This window comes from Helianthus annuus, chromosome 4, assembly GCF_002127325.2.
Source record: "Helianthus annuus cultivar XRQ/B chromosome 4, HanXRQr2.0-SUNRISE, whole genome shotgun sequence".
Classification (NCBI taxonomy): domain Eukaryota; kingdom Viridiplantae; phylum Streptophyta; class Magnoliopsida; order Asterales; family Asteraceae; genus Helianthus; species Helianthus annuus.
In genome coordinates this window covers 177,871,750-177,884,541 of record NC_035436.2, presented here as the reverse complement: position 1 = coordinate 177,884,541, position 12,792 = coordinate 177,871,750, and positions in this window count along the sequence as shown.

Here is a 12,792-nt window from a genome sequence, read left to right as displayed (position 1 = left end):
TATCTATTCCTGTCAAAACAAACAAAAGGAACAACAAAGGAAAATAATAAACGACAAAAATAAATAAGATTAGGATTAGTCCTAAGTCCTTTGCCTAGACTCGGAAGTCAAGGAATGTGCAACTGTCTCATTGAGATTAAACACAAAAGGCTAGTGTTTAATTCACTCAATGTTGGCTCTGATACCAACCCATCACACCCTGATATTTCCACGTATTACCGGTGGGCCCGGTGGGGAGTATCGTGACGTAGTTGATATCATCATAGTCAAATAATCACAGCTTAAATGCACAACAGAAGTCTATAGTAATAATATTACTAACCGATTCAAAAGTATAATAAAAATATTACACAACGGGTTGTAATTGGATCCACAGGCGGATCTAAACAAAGAGAAATATTGTTCAATAGACTTAAAGTGTCAAAAGCATGCAAGACTGTTTATTTAACACTCAGGAGCTCCCAGCCCAATACGCGTAGTACCTACACTTAACCTTTTTGAAAAATATGTCAGTTTACACTGGTAAATACAATTAACCGACTCTTTTGAAAAGTGTTTATAAAATTGATTTAAATGCACAAGGCACAAATATTCTTTTATAACTTGGGACAATTATGTAAATAATCTTGTATACAGTTTTACATGTTTGTCGTCCATTCGGGACCCGGTTAGAAGAGCCGGATTAGATTAATAGACACCCCACAAGTATAGGCCCACAAGAGAGTGAGATACCGTTTATACATACGCAACTGTCAGGTGTATTCCTACACCCCGTGCTTAAGCTGTGGCCATTTCTAATAAATGAGCCGAGGATATCCAGGACATGGTCATTAACCCCCCAAAGGCATTGCATCAAACAAGACAGATTAAAACAAGTTATTTCAATAGCTTAACCACTAATCGGTTAAACATTCAATACCCGAACAAGCGGTATTATTATAATACCGTATCCCAAGCTCGTATAACGGAAAATAAGTTAAAAGTATTTACCTGAGCTAAAATATAAATTTAATCTCAACCGTATATCAAATCAGCAAGTACAGTAACTTTTACCGGGCTCCTAATCTGGAACGAAGGTTTTAATAACCTATTAGATTCCTAAGGGGTGTTATTTAAGTTATAACTTAGACCGGTTAGTTTTAAAGAAAGGTATACAGTTTAAAACGCAAGATTAAGCGAAGACCGGATTAGAATGTGATTTAGACCCAACAAGTATGAGGACTCGTATAAAATGGGTAAACTAAATACATTCTGGATTTTGAAGTAAAAATGATAAGGTTTGACCCGTTTCGGCTAATTTATGCAAACTAGTTACATAAACCTTACCGAACGCGTATATGCATAACGGGTAACCGAACGAGCCATGTACAATTTCCACAAGTTATTATGCTTTAAATATGTTATGATATCAGTAGGATATCTTCCATTATGCCCAAAACGAATTTAAAACCAATTTAAGCCCCGTAGGGGTATTTTGGTCATTTTAATGTTTATAAAAGAGGTTAAATAGAAATCTGAGGTTCTGGTCTAAAACAATCAGTAAAAATATTTATTTTAATGAGTTACATCAGTAAGATATCATACATATGTGAATTTTATCATTTATGGCCAAACTATGCACCGTAGGGGCATTTTCGTCATTTCACATATGCTTTAAGGGTCAAATTTGGAAATCTGAGTTCAAGACTTATACTTACTGTTAAAGTATAAAAATTTAGTTATAACATCAGTAGGTAACAAGTCTTAGGTGCTAAATATGGTTTTAAACCATACTATGCGCCTAAAGCGCATAAAAGTCGGTATTTGACGATGTTCGGGTTGTTTAAGGAAATCTGAGATCTTTATCAGTCTTAACTGCTCAAAATATTTTATTTATTGTATAAAATGAGTAGCAAAAGGTTTGACATGTAAGTAATGTGTAAACTCATTTTATTGGCGAAAAGGGCATTATCGTCATTTACCGAGCCTATGCAAGAACTCTATGTTATGGTCAGTTTAAAAATTAACAAAAATGTCCAAAAATCCCTAAATTATATCTTAACAGTGGGTATCAAGTTTGGTGCCAAAAATTGGGTTTAAATAAGATTTGTGTCCAAAATGCCATTTAATTAACAAAAAGCTTTTGTTTTACGATATCGAGCATAACTCTTATTTCAGACCATAAACTGATGTCAAATTTTTAGGACATCTTTAAATATCAGTAATAAAGGTTTTTGTCCTCTCACATTTTCAAAAATCTAGTTTTATTGATAAAAGGGCATAATGGTCCATTTTAAGCATTTAACGGGAACATGCATATGAATCAGATTTCTATGGAACCATATAGTATAATCTCAGAGGGTTATACTAACATGTAATGTGGTCCCAAAGGAACCCTAAGGCATAACTAAATTAATCTAAATCGGGTCAGAACTGAAAGTCAAAGCAAAAGTCTAGTTTTGTGACTTTCGGTTGCGAACCGAGCCTAAACTCAGAATTGTCGGGTTGAACATGCCTAAACATGTTCTTATATTATTTACCATGTTCTTTTAGTGTCAAAACATGTTTTATAACCTCTGTATTATTAGTTATGATTTATTTTGCAAAAACTGACCCGTTTGACTTTTTATTAAGAAGTTTGACCCGACAATTGACTGAGATAATTTGATAATTAGAAGGTGCCCTTTTAAGGGTTTATTACCTACATAATTATCAACACATAGCCATTTTCAATTCGAATAATGGCTCGACCGTTAGTGATTAATCACAAAATCAAAGCTTAATTACGATAACTTTGACTTTCGATCATTAAGCTAATAAAACTTAAACTTAGGAAGCTAAGAACACTTACTATAGTCCTTAGCATGAATTTTGAACTTTAGAAAGCTTCCTTAATCAACAGGAGGCTTCAGAGAGTGAACTTTGAAGTAAAAACTCAAATGTGCAAATGAAGAACACAAGACATGCTCCTTATATAGGATTTTAGAGGCTCTAAGATCAATCCATCTGCAAATCTAGAGTAACCAGATGATCCCAAGTGTCCCTAGGCTGTTAAAACCAGTTGCACAGTCCCTGGTATCGAAATACTAGCTTGCAAAGGTGGTGGAATGGTTGTAACCTGCAGCTGTCCATTTTACTGCCCAGTTACAGGTCTTACGGACCGTAAGCTTAAGGCCTTACGGTCCGTATCCGCTTTTCAAATTTTCATCGCCTAGTTCAGCCACCTTACGATCCGTAAGGTAGCCTCTTTATGGTCCGTAAGCCTTAGTCAGAAGACAAAAATTTTGAGAACTTTAACATTTGACCATGCAACCTATCATAACTCGAATCTATGGTCATTATCAGCAGAAGGGTCCCCTTGATCAGTTCTGAAAAGTCCTTGGAAGTGTTGCCATGCATAATGAAGTTTTGTAGTCTTTGAAAGATCATGTGAATAAAGAATTTGTCGGATTTGCACATGGGAATCTATGTTCTTGAATGTTGAATTATTTATCACAAAAATTTAAACGGATGCTTTTAGAATCTTTATTAGATATTCAGGAGAACATATTAATGTTTTATCAAGAGTTGGAAACGTAAAAAGGTCACTCAGAGGTAATAATTAACATGTTGACACTTTTAATCCCTCCAGTTATCTTTTAACATGATCCGGGTTTATAACACGTTTAAAGTTCATGACACGTGTCTTTATTATATTGGGCATGATTTCTGCGAGGTGTTACATTCACTTATTTAATGTTGATATTTTATATTGAGTTAGTTTGTGTGAAAGGACTGTTAGCCCGTAAGCTAGTTTTCCTAATTAACTTGGCTCATGGTCAGGTTACACAAGTTGTGGAACTCTTTGGAAAGTTTGGGGTATTGCAAGCAAATCCTAACCATCATCGAATTGCTCATTAAAGTGTGAGTTTTTGCATATATCTTATTATTAATAAAACGAAAAAACGACTCCTAGTCTGGTTACCTCGTTTTCCCTTAGTTTTACTACTGATAGATTGGTTGAAGTTTTAAGTTTATAGACTCTTAAATGGACCATCCCTAGCACGAGTTTCTTGAACTAGTTAACAGAAACATTACAAAGAAATAAACTGGTTTAAAAACATCATTTCATTGCTATCTTTCTATAACCTCTTTGGTTTGTGTCCTCAAACTTAAACTCATGATTCCGGTTAGGATCCACTAAGGCGAATAACTCAAATTAGTGATGTTACTAAATAAACTTACTTAACTTTAACCCCCCCCCCCCAATGGATTTGGTGATTTACTAGGTATATCTGGTGAAATACTAGAAACCTTTCACTTGATTTGGTGTTATACTAGAAAGTTGTCACCCAGATCTGGTTCAATACAAGAAGCCTCTAGTAGGATCTGGTTCAATACAAGAATCTTACCACCGGATCTGGTTAAGGGTATGTGAAGTTGCACGCAATCCCACTTATAAAAGTTAAGTTACAACTTACATTTTTTTGTCACAAAAGATAACAAATTAAGTATAAGTAAAAATATAAACACACTAAATAACTAAAAATAAAATACTAAATTAAATAAGGTTTTAAAAAATCCAAGAGGGAGATGATACTAGATTGTTACAACATATTGAATATGACAACACTCTACTTGTGGCGATTATCGACTCAAGGGATGCTCAAAACCCAAGTAAAAGTATGTATAAAGTGTTCCTCGACCTTCGAATATACATTATACATAAACTAAGCTACTAGTGCCGTTTTATTAACATGGATTCGAGGCACACCATTGGGATTTGGTTGGCACTAGAGGCCTTCCAAATGGGACCCAAAGAATGACACACTTGGAATGAAAAACTAAGTTGCTATTCCTAGACTGCTTGCAGAAGAGGTGCACGATTGTGCACAAGTACCTCTACAGTTGTACATGTACTTCTTGCCAACCAAATCTTGTACTTGTGTCGGCATCTAGGTACAAGCATGACCATGCATGTACTATGCACGGTCATGCATAAGGGCAAGTGTCTAGATAGGATCTCCAGCTTTTGTATTTGTGTCTCTTTTTATCTTTTGTGGTGGCGTACTTGAGCATGGTCGTGCACAAGGATGTGCTCAGTTGTGCCTTTTCATCAACCAACTACTTTTTTGTATTTTTCTACTCTTTAAAGGTAATTGGGGTGGCATATGCGTGCCGGAGAGTGTGCATGGCCATGATTGGCCTGTAGATTGTTGTATTTTTTTTTTCATTTTTCATTTCTTTTTGTTTGAGTACAAAATATGAAAGATTTAATGTTTCTTCAAGACAATGTCTCAAAAGTAACCAAAAATGGGTTACTTGTGCGTAGAAAATATGTATAAATTATGGCATATTTTGTACCCCGCCTAATTTTGCTTTTGAAATCCGTGTTCTCCTGGAGATTCACAATAGTCTTCAAGCTAGCAAATATAAATGAAGGTAGACTAAGTTGTAATTCTAATGGCTTGTTGGTGTATTTGAAAGACTCGGAACGAGAACCATCTCAAGAATAGAACACCCCCCCCCTCCAAGGTCCTAGAAAATTTTAAAGTGTTTGCTTTTCTATAGCTAAGGAATAAATCAAGATTGAGTTCGTTGGATTAGTCTAAAAAGTGTATGTTTGTTATTGAAATTCTTGTATAGTTTGTTTTGCATTGCATTTCATTTGGTGTTTGTATTCTCTTTTAGTTTCTTGGTAGTTTTAATATAAAATCCAGTACCATTGAGTTAAAAAACCCTTGTGGTGGCAACCATTGCCATTATGAACCTAGTTTGCTTTTGCATTGCATTTCGTGTTTGTATTCTCTTTTAATTTCTTGGTAGTTTTAATATAAAATCCAGTGCCATTAAATTAAAAAACCCTTGTGGTGGCAACCATTCCCATTAGACCTGTGTAATGGGAGGGGAAGATAATGCCCCTACCCTTGTGTGTTTTGTGCCATTTGACGGTCTAGTCAGTATATGGCATTATTTTAAAAGGGGTGTAGTGGGTTTGAAATCTTCCAATAATTAGATATTCTAATAGAATAAAATAAAAAATAAAAATAAAAACCATCAAAAAATGCTATTGGCCAAACAAAAAGAAGGCGTTTAAAAAAGCACGCTTCTCTATTTTTTTCAAAAAAAACGCCCCAGGGGGCGGTCATGCGGTGTGGTTAGGTGTTTTCTTGGGGAAAAAAGGCCAAAAAACCCCCACTATGGGTGGTCTTAAGAACCAACACGTATCATATTGTTGTTTCTCCAAGGCACTCTGTAGCAACACTCAAAAGCACCACAAAGAATCATAACCGAGACTCCAAACGCGTACAATGAGACTCGGCGAACCTAGTTTGCTTTTGCATTGCATTTCGTGTTTGTATTCTCTTTTAATTTCTTGGTAGTTTTAATATAAAATCCAGTGCCATTAAATTAAAAAAACCTTGTGGTGGCAACCATTCCCATTAGACCTGTGTAATGGGAGGGGAAGATAATGCCCCTACCCTTGTGTGTTTTGTGCCATTTGACGGTCTAGTCAGTATATGGCATTATTTTAAAAGGGGTGTAGTGGGGTTTGAAATCTTCCAATAATTAGATATTCTAATAGAATAAAATAAAAAATAAAAATAAAAACCATCAAAAAATGCTATTGGCCAAACAAAAAGAAGGCGTTTAAAAAAGCACGCTCCTCTATTTTTTTCAAAAAAAACGCCCCAGGGGGGCGGTCATGCGGTGTGGTTAGGTGTTTTCTTGGGGAAAAAAGGCCAAAAAACCCCCACTATGGGTGGTCTTAAGAACCAACACGTATCATATTGTTGTTTCTCCAAGGCACTCTGTAGCAACACTCAAAAGCACCACAAAGAATCATAACCGAGACTCCAAACGCGTACAATGAGACTCGGCATGTTAAACGAGGAAAACTAATTTTTTTACCTCGTCGCGCTACGTGACGACATAAGGACATCATCGTCGCGCAACACGACACCCTTAATTCCACCGGAGACACTTGGCAGCCACGTGGCAGGTCTAGGGTGGTGAGTAATCACACCTAAGCCCTAGCTAGTGCCGTCGCGCACACGACGGTGATTAGGCTTTCTCGTCGCGCAACGCGACCAGGTCCGATTGCAGCTATAAATTGAGCGTGAACGAGACATTTCAAACTCGCTCACTTCTTTTCTTTCTCTCAAAACTCTCAGTTATAATACCCCAAATAACTTTGAAGCTCTGCCCCGTTGTAAGTGTTTTAACCCCTGATCACTGATTCGATACCCTGTCCGATCGATCTTGAACCCAGCAATGGATGTCAAGGTGCTGCCTGATAAAGGCTATGCTTTGTAAACTACGTTGGGGTTCTGATTTCGTGATGTATTGATAAAGTTGAATTGAGTTATTATACTAACACGCTTGCATTGTATATTTTTAATAGGAACTCAGAAAAATCACCAGAAAATGTTATCAGGAAGCATATAGTAATACCCTAAATTTACAAAGTGAGTCATTCTTCTTTTTATCACCTTTTTGTGATACATTTATATTTAAAATGTTTTACAAAACCCTAAATGTTTATCAGTTATACTTACAGTGATTAAGTTTTTGTATTCTGCAATTACTATCGGTATGTGGGGTTTTGTATACATTACTTGACACTCGTTACTATTGGACAAAGAGTTAGCCAATATTAGCATGACCACAAGCACGGGGGAATTGTGCCCCAGTAGGAATACTGTTGAGAATTTGTTAGATATAAACAAATGTAAAAACTCTTGATGCTGTAAAGTTATAACATTGTGTCTTCTTATAAAATAGAATGAACTCGCCAGTATTTCTTGCTGATAAAATATTATTTTTAAAACGTGTTTCAGGTAACTTGATGTGAAGCTATTAGAAGCCAGCCCTGGAGCACTGAATGTTTAAATAAAGTGGCTATAAGTTACCTAAATAAAAGAAGAAGTTTATGTTTTCAGCAACTGGGGTTTTTCTCTATAAATTCATTATAAATGAAATATGGGTTTTTAGCCTATTTGTTTAATATAAAAAGTTTGGTGTTTACAAACTCCAAAATTATTTCTAACTACGATCCTGATAATTTAATTTCGCTGCAAATTTAATAAACATCGATACCGCCAGCCAGGCTCGCGACACCCGCTCTTAGGGTGGGGTCGAGAGTTGCGACACACTCGCCCTACTGTCGTTCACCCACAATTTATAATGTAAATCAACCCCAATCCATTATGATAAAATAAAAATAAAACAATTTCTGAAATCAAGAATCAAACTCTATATCTCATTTATTATAACAATAAAAATGAATTTATGACCTAGGCATTTTTTGAGTTTAGGTCACACAACAAGATTTTAAAAAATCCTTTGATTCTTCGAGTTTTAGGCTCTTATTCAGGATTCTTCGAGTCATAGGCTAACATTCAAGATTTCAAAACATCCTTACTACCGGTTACTTATGATTAGGGGTGTAAACAAGCCCAGAAGCTTGAGAAATATTTGTAGGAAATGGGTCATTTTTATTAATAAAACTAATAAAAAATGAAGATACTCTGTTTAAACATTTGAGAAATTGTAGCACATGAACCGTGTACAAATTCAAATGAAAATAAATATGAACTACAACATATTTAATAAAAAAATCGATTCAAACCAATATCTTCAAAAGATAAAGTCTTCAACTTGATCTTTAACCGCGTCTATTTGTATGGTTCGTTGTGTTTTCAGTCCGTTGTGTAGGATTCAACGAGGTCTTGAACCACGTCTTCATGTACAATAATTTCCTACAAAAAGAACAAACAAATGTTGACGATTATGGCTGAGGCACGTGTTCAACACGCTTCCCTTAAAACAGATTTCGCGCCTCTACTAAAGACGACGCGTCTGTCTCCCAGGGTACAACAGCCAAAGCAGTCTGTACTGCCGGAAATGGCCACGCGCCCGAGGTTACACCGAATAAAATTATAGTGTTTGAACTTGTGGAAAAATAATGATACGAAGGTGATGGAATCGAGTAGAGAAAACTCATCTCTCTATAATTCCCAACATATGGATGTTCAAGTCTTCACCACTTCTCCAAGAATTCTTCATACATATTATCTTTCTCTTGTAGTTTTCTCATGATTCCAATGAGTCACATAGCCTACCATTTACTACAAGAATTGTCTATAGTGAAGAGTTTCTTGGTGATTTTATTAGAGACATAAAACTCTAATAAAAGTTTCACTTAATTAGTGATTTAATTAGAGACATAAAACTCTAATAAAAGCTAATCAAGTGACATAAAACTCTACTCAAGAGTTTCACATATGGAGTTTAATTAGTAATTATAATTTCATTCAATTATAAATTAACTAAATATCCATTCACTAATTTTCCCAACAATCCCCCACATGAATGGAGATTGTTCAAAACACTTAAAATTTCCAATGTAACCTCGACAGTTCAGTTTTGCATACGATAGGTAGGTGTTACCCTTTGAACCTTCGTTCATGAAATGCAGTTAGCCCACTAGCTCTAAGTAGATCTTGATGTCTTTGAACTCGTCTGCCGTTTGTGTAGACGACAATACACTTCACACAAGACTCTCCCTAGCCGGGTCATCTCCTCATAGTCGTGTCCAATAATGGTCGTGGAACACTTTCCTGGTTCTGCGAGAGCTCTAGGAATTGTGCCCCCAATTTCATTTGAAGCGAGCCCACTTCTCTCTAACATAGGTGATTCTCCTTAGATCATTAAAAGCATTGTGGTTATCGTGATCTATCCAAATCATTTACCACATATTATGCTTAGCCTCACACTTGTCACTTTTAGGAATGGACTAGGAAGTTTATTAATCTTTATAATAAACTCCCTTATTAAATGCGTAGGGTTATTCCCCCACAGTGACCTCGCTTATTCATACAATTAGGTTTTCCTATTGAACTCAATTCTTGGGATCTCCAGTCTACCGAGTTAGGTTTCCATCATATAAACTTCATTTTTCAAGGACTTCAGTCCCATTCCACAACTTGATCTCTGATAAACCCTCAGGTTGTTGGATCCATAACATTAGCAAATAACTTTGCGTATTTGAGATCAGTTGTCATGATGTGTTATTAACTCATAAGTTAATTTTGCCTATTGTCAACTTCTAAGACTATAACCTCAGTGGCCATCTGAATCTGGTTATAACATATGTCTTGTTAGGATCTGGGGCCATCATGATTGTGTTTGTTTGCATAAAACGATTAATTAGAACATATGAAATGATATGAATGCAGCGGAAATGAGTAGCAAACTTTGTAAACACAATCAAAGGAAAGTATAGATTGATAAACAATTGTTTTTCATTGAGTCAAAAGATTTACATAAAAGCAAAAGATTACAATGCAAGCTTACAATCTAAACTCCCCCTCAGCCTGATACACCAGAGTTGGTTGCACAAGATGAAAGGATTGAATTGAGGAGGCGAACTCACTCAAAACGAATCAAGTATAACAATACAGAGTACTGTCATATTTATAGGCAAACCAAACTACTGGTGAGCTTCAGCTGACGTCACCATGATAGTGACATCTAACGACCTAACAAACTATAAACATTGTTCTATACAAACTACTGACATGTAACATCTGATAAGTAGTAAAATGCAAAACTAAGAAAAACTACTGCTTCACGTTCCACTGTTGTAGCCTGAGCACAGATGTTGAATCTTCAGTGCATTCTTCAAAGGTGATCAGTCTTTGAGAGAGCAGTGCTTGAGTCTTCAGCAGTACTTAGGAAACAGCAGTAGATAGAGCATCAGTGTTTGTCTTCAGCAGTCGTTGGATAATCATCAGATTTTGGTTTGTCAGTTGTTGTAGTTGAGCAGCACTTAAGATCCATCAGCTGTTAGATAACCACTGTCAAGGGGAGAGCAAAGTGTAAACTGCTGCTTATTGATAGTCCACTGATGTGATCCGGTTTTGGCTTTACATTATCTGTTCCTCTGGTAGGGTTCAATCCCAACAATCTCCCCCTGGAATAGATAATGCCAAAACCCTTCATTATTCAGGACCTTTATTACTCATCAAGAGTGCCTTAGCTTGTTCCTTAAATTCAGCTTCAAAATCTTTGGCACTCTTGTCATCTTCATCCCTGCACAGTAAAAGCTCAAGGAGATCCTGCAAATCTTCAACACTAAGGCCTAGTGCTTCTTTCCTTGATATGTGCTTCACCTCACCATTGGATCTGAGCAAAGTCAATACGTGGGTCTTTTGATCAGACTTCCACTTTAGTATTTTTGAATCCAATGGGTTTCTTGGGAGAGATTTATTATCAGATGAGTTGAGGGATGATGGCCTTGAAAACACATGCAAACTCTCAGACATTCTTTTGAAAGCTTCTTCAATGACTTTGTTTGCTGCAGTTATGTCTTCTGCAGTTTCTTGTCCAGTAAGCTCTTGTTTTTCCTTTTCTATCATGCCTGTTGCAGTGTTTGGGGATGCAGGACTGTTTAATACCTTCTTAAAAAGGTTTTGAATTCTTGCTGAGCTATCTTCTTTTAGACCCATTTTCATGATGGTGTCTTTGAGATACTCTGCTTCCTTTTCTTTGACCTCCTTGTCAGACAGTTGTTTACCTTCTTCTTGGTTTGTCACAAGAGTAAGGTTGTCTGCTGATTTTAGCATTGTTTTGAGGCTTTCAATTTGTTGTTCCAGCTTCACCATTTGTTCTCTCTTCTTTCTTTTCTTCAGCCTCTCATAGGCTTCATCAGTTTGCTGCCTAGACCATTTTGATATGGCTTCAGCAGTGTCCACCTTAGCATCCACTAGCTCCTTTTTCTTTCCTTTATATTCAGCACTGAGGTCAGCAATGAGCTTTTTGTATTTACTCCAGTTTGGAGCATTCTTTTTCTTTGAAGGATCATTTTTGATTCTTTGGATCCTTTCAGCCTCATGCTTTAAAGCTACTAAAGGCCATTCTTTAAACTGTTGTTCTTCAGCAGGATAGAACTTTTCTTTCATGATGAAGGCTAGAAGTTGTTCTCTCAACTTCTTCTTTTGATCAGCCTTTTCTTTGTCTAGCTCTTGTGCAAATTCTTCCATCTGCTTAACCTTTGCAAGGTAGAACTCCAGTCTATTAGCAATGCCTTCTTCGCTTAGCCTTTCATTTTCACTGTCAACCTTAGCTTTAACTTTAGCTTGCCTAGCCTTTATCTTGAGATAATCATTTATATCTTCTGGAGCTATATAGCCTATAAGTGAGGAGAATTTTCTTTTTGAGGGATCTGTTTCTGTATAAAACTGCCTCATCTCATTTTTGATGGCTTCAAGCTCCAATGGATACTTTTCAGCATTCGGATCATGTATCCCTTCATCAGATGATTGACTAACAACTGTTGAAACAACTGGTGTCTCAACTGCTGTTGTCATCACAACTACTGATGTATCAGCAGATGTCTTCTGCTTTTGAGCAGGGGTTATTGTGGCAGTTGTTTGGGTGGTGATCAGTGGTTGACTAGCAGTAGTTGAAACAACTTGTGTTTCAACCACTGTTGCCATTACAACAGATGTTGTAACATCTGTTGTCTTCTGCCTTTTAGCAGGGGGTGATGATGGTTTGGTGGTTTTTGATTTTGATGGTGGTTTTTGTGTTGTGGACACAGGTGGTGGTGGTGGAACAGTAGTTGTGGTGATTTGTGTTGAGGGTGTGTGTGTTGATGATATGGCAGCTGTTTGGCTACAGACAATAGTTTTTGTAACTGCTGTTGTATCAGCTGTTTGAGTTGAAGTTTTTGTGGTTTTGGGTTTCTCTGGTTCAATGTACAACCCATCTTCTATACCTTTCTTTTTCAGCTTGATTTTCTCCCCCTTTTTGGCATTATCTACCAGG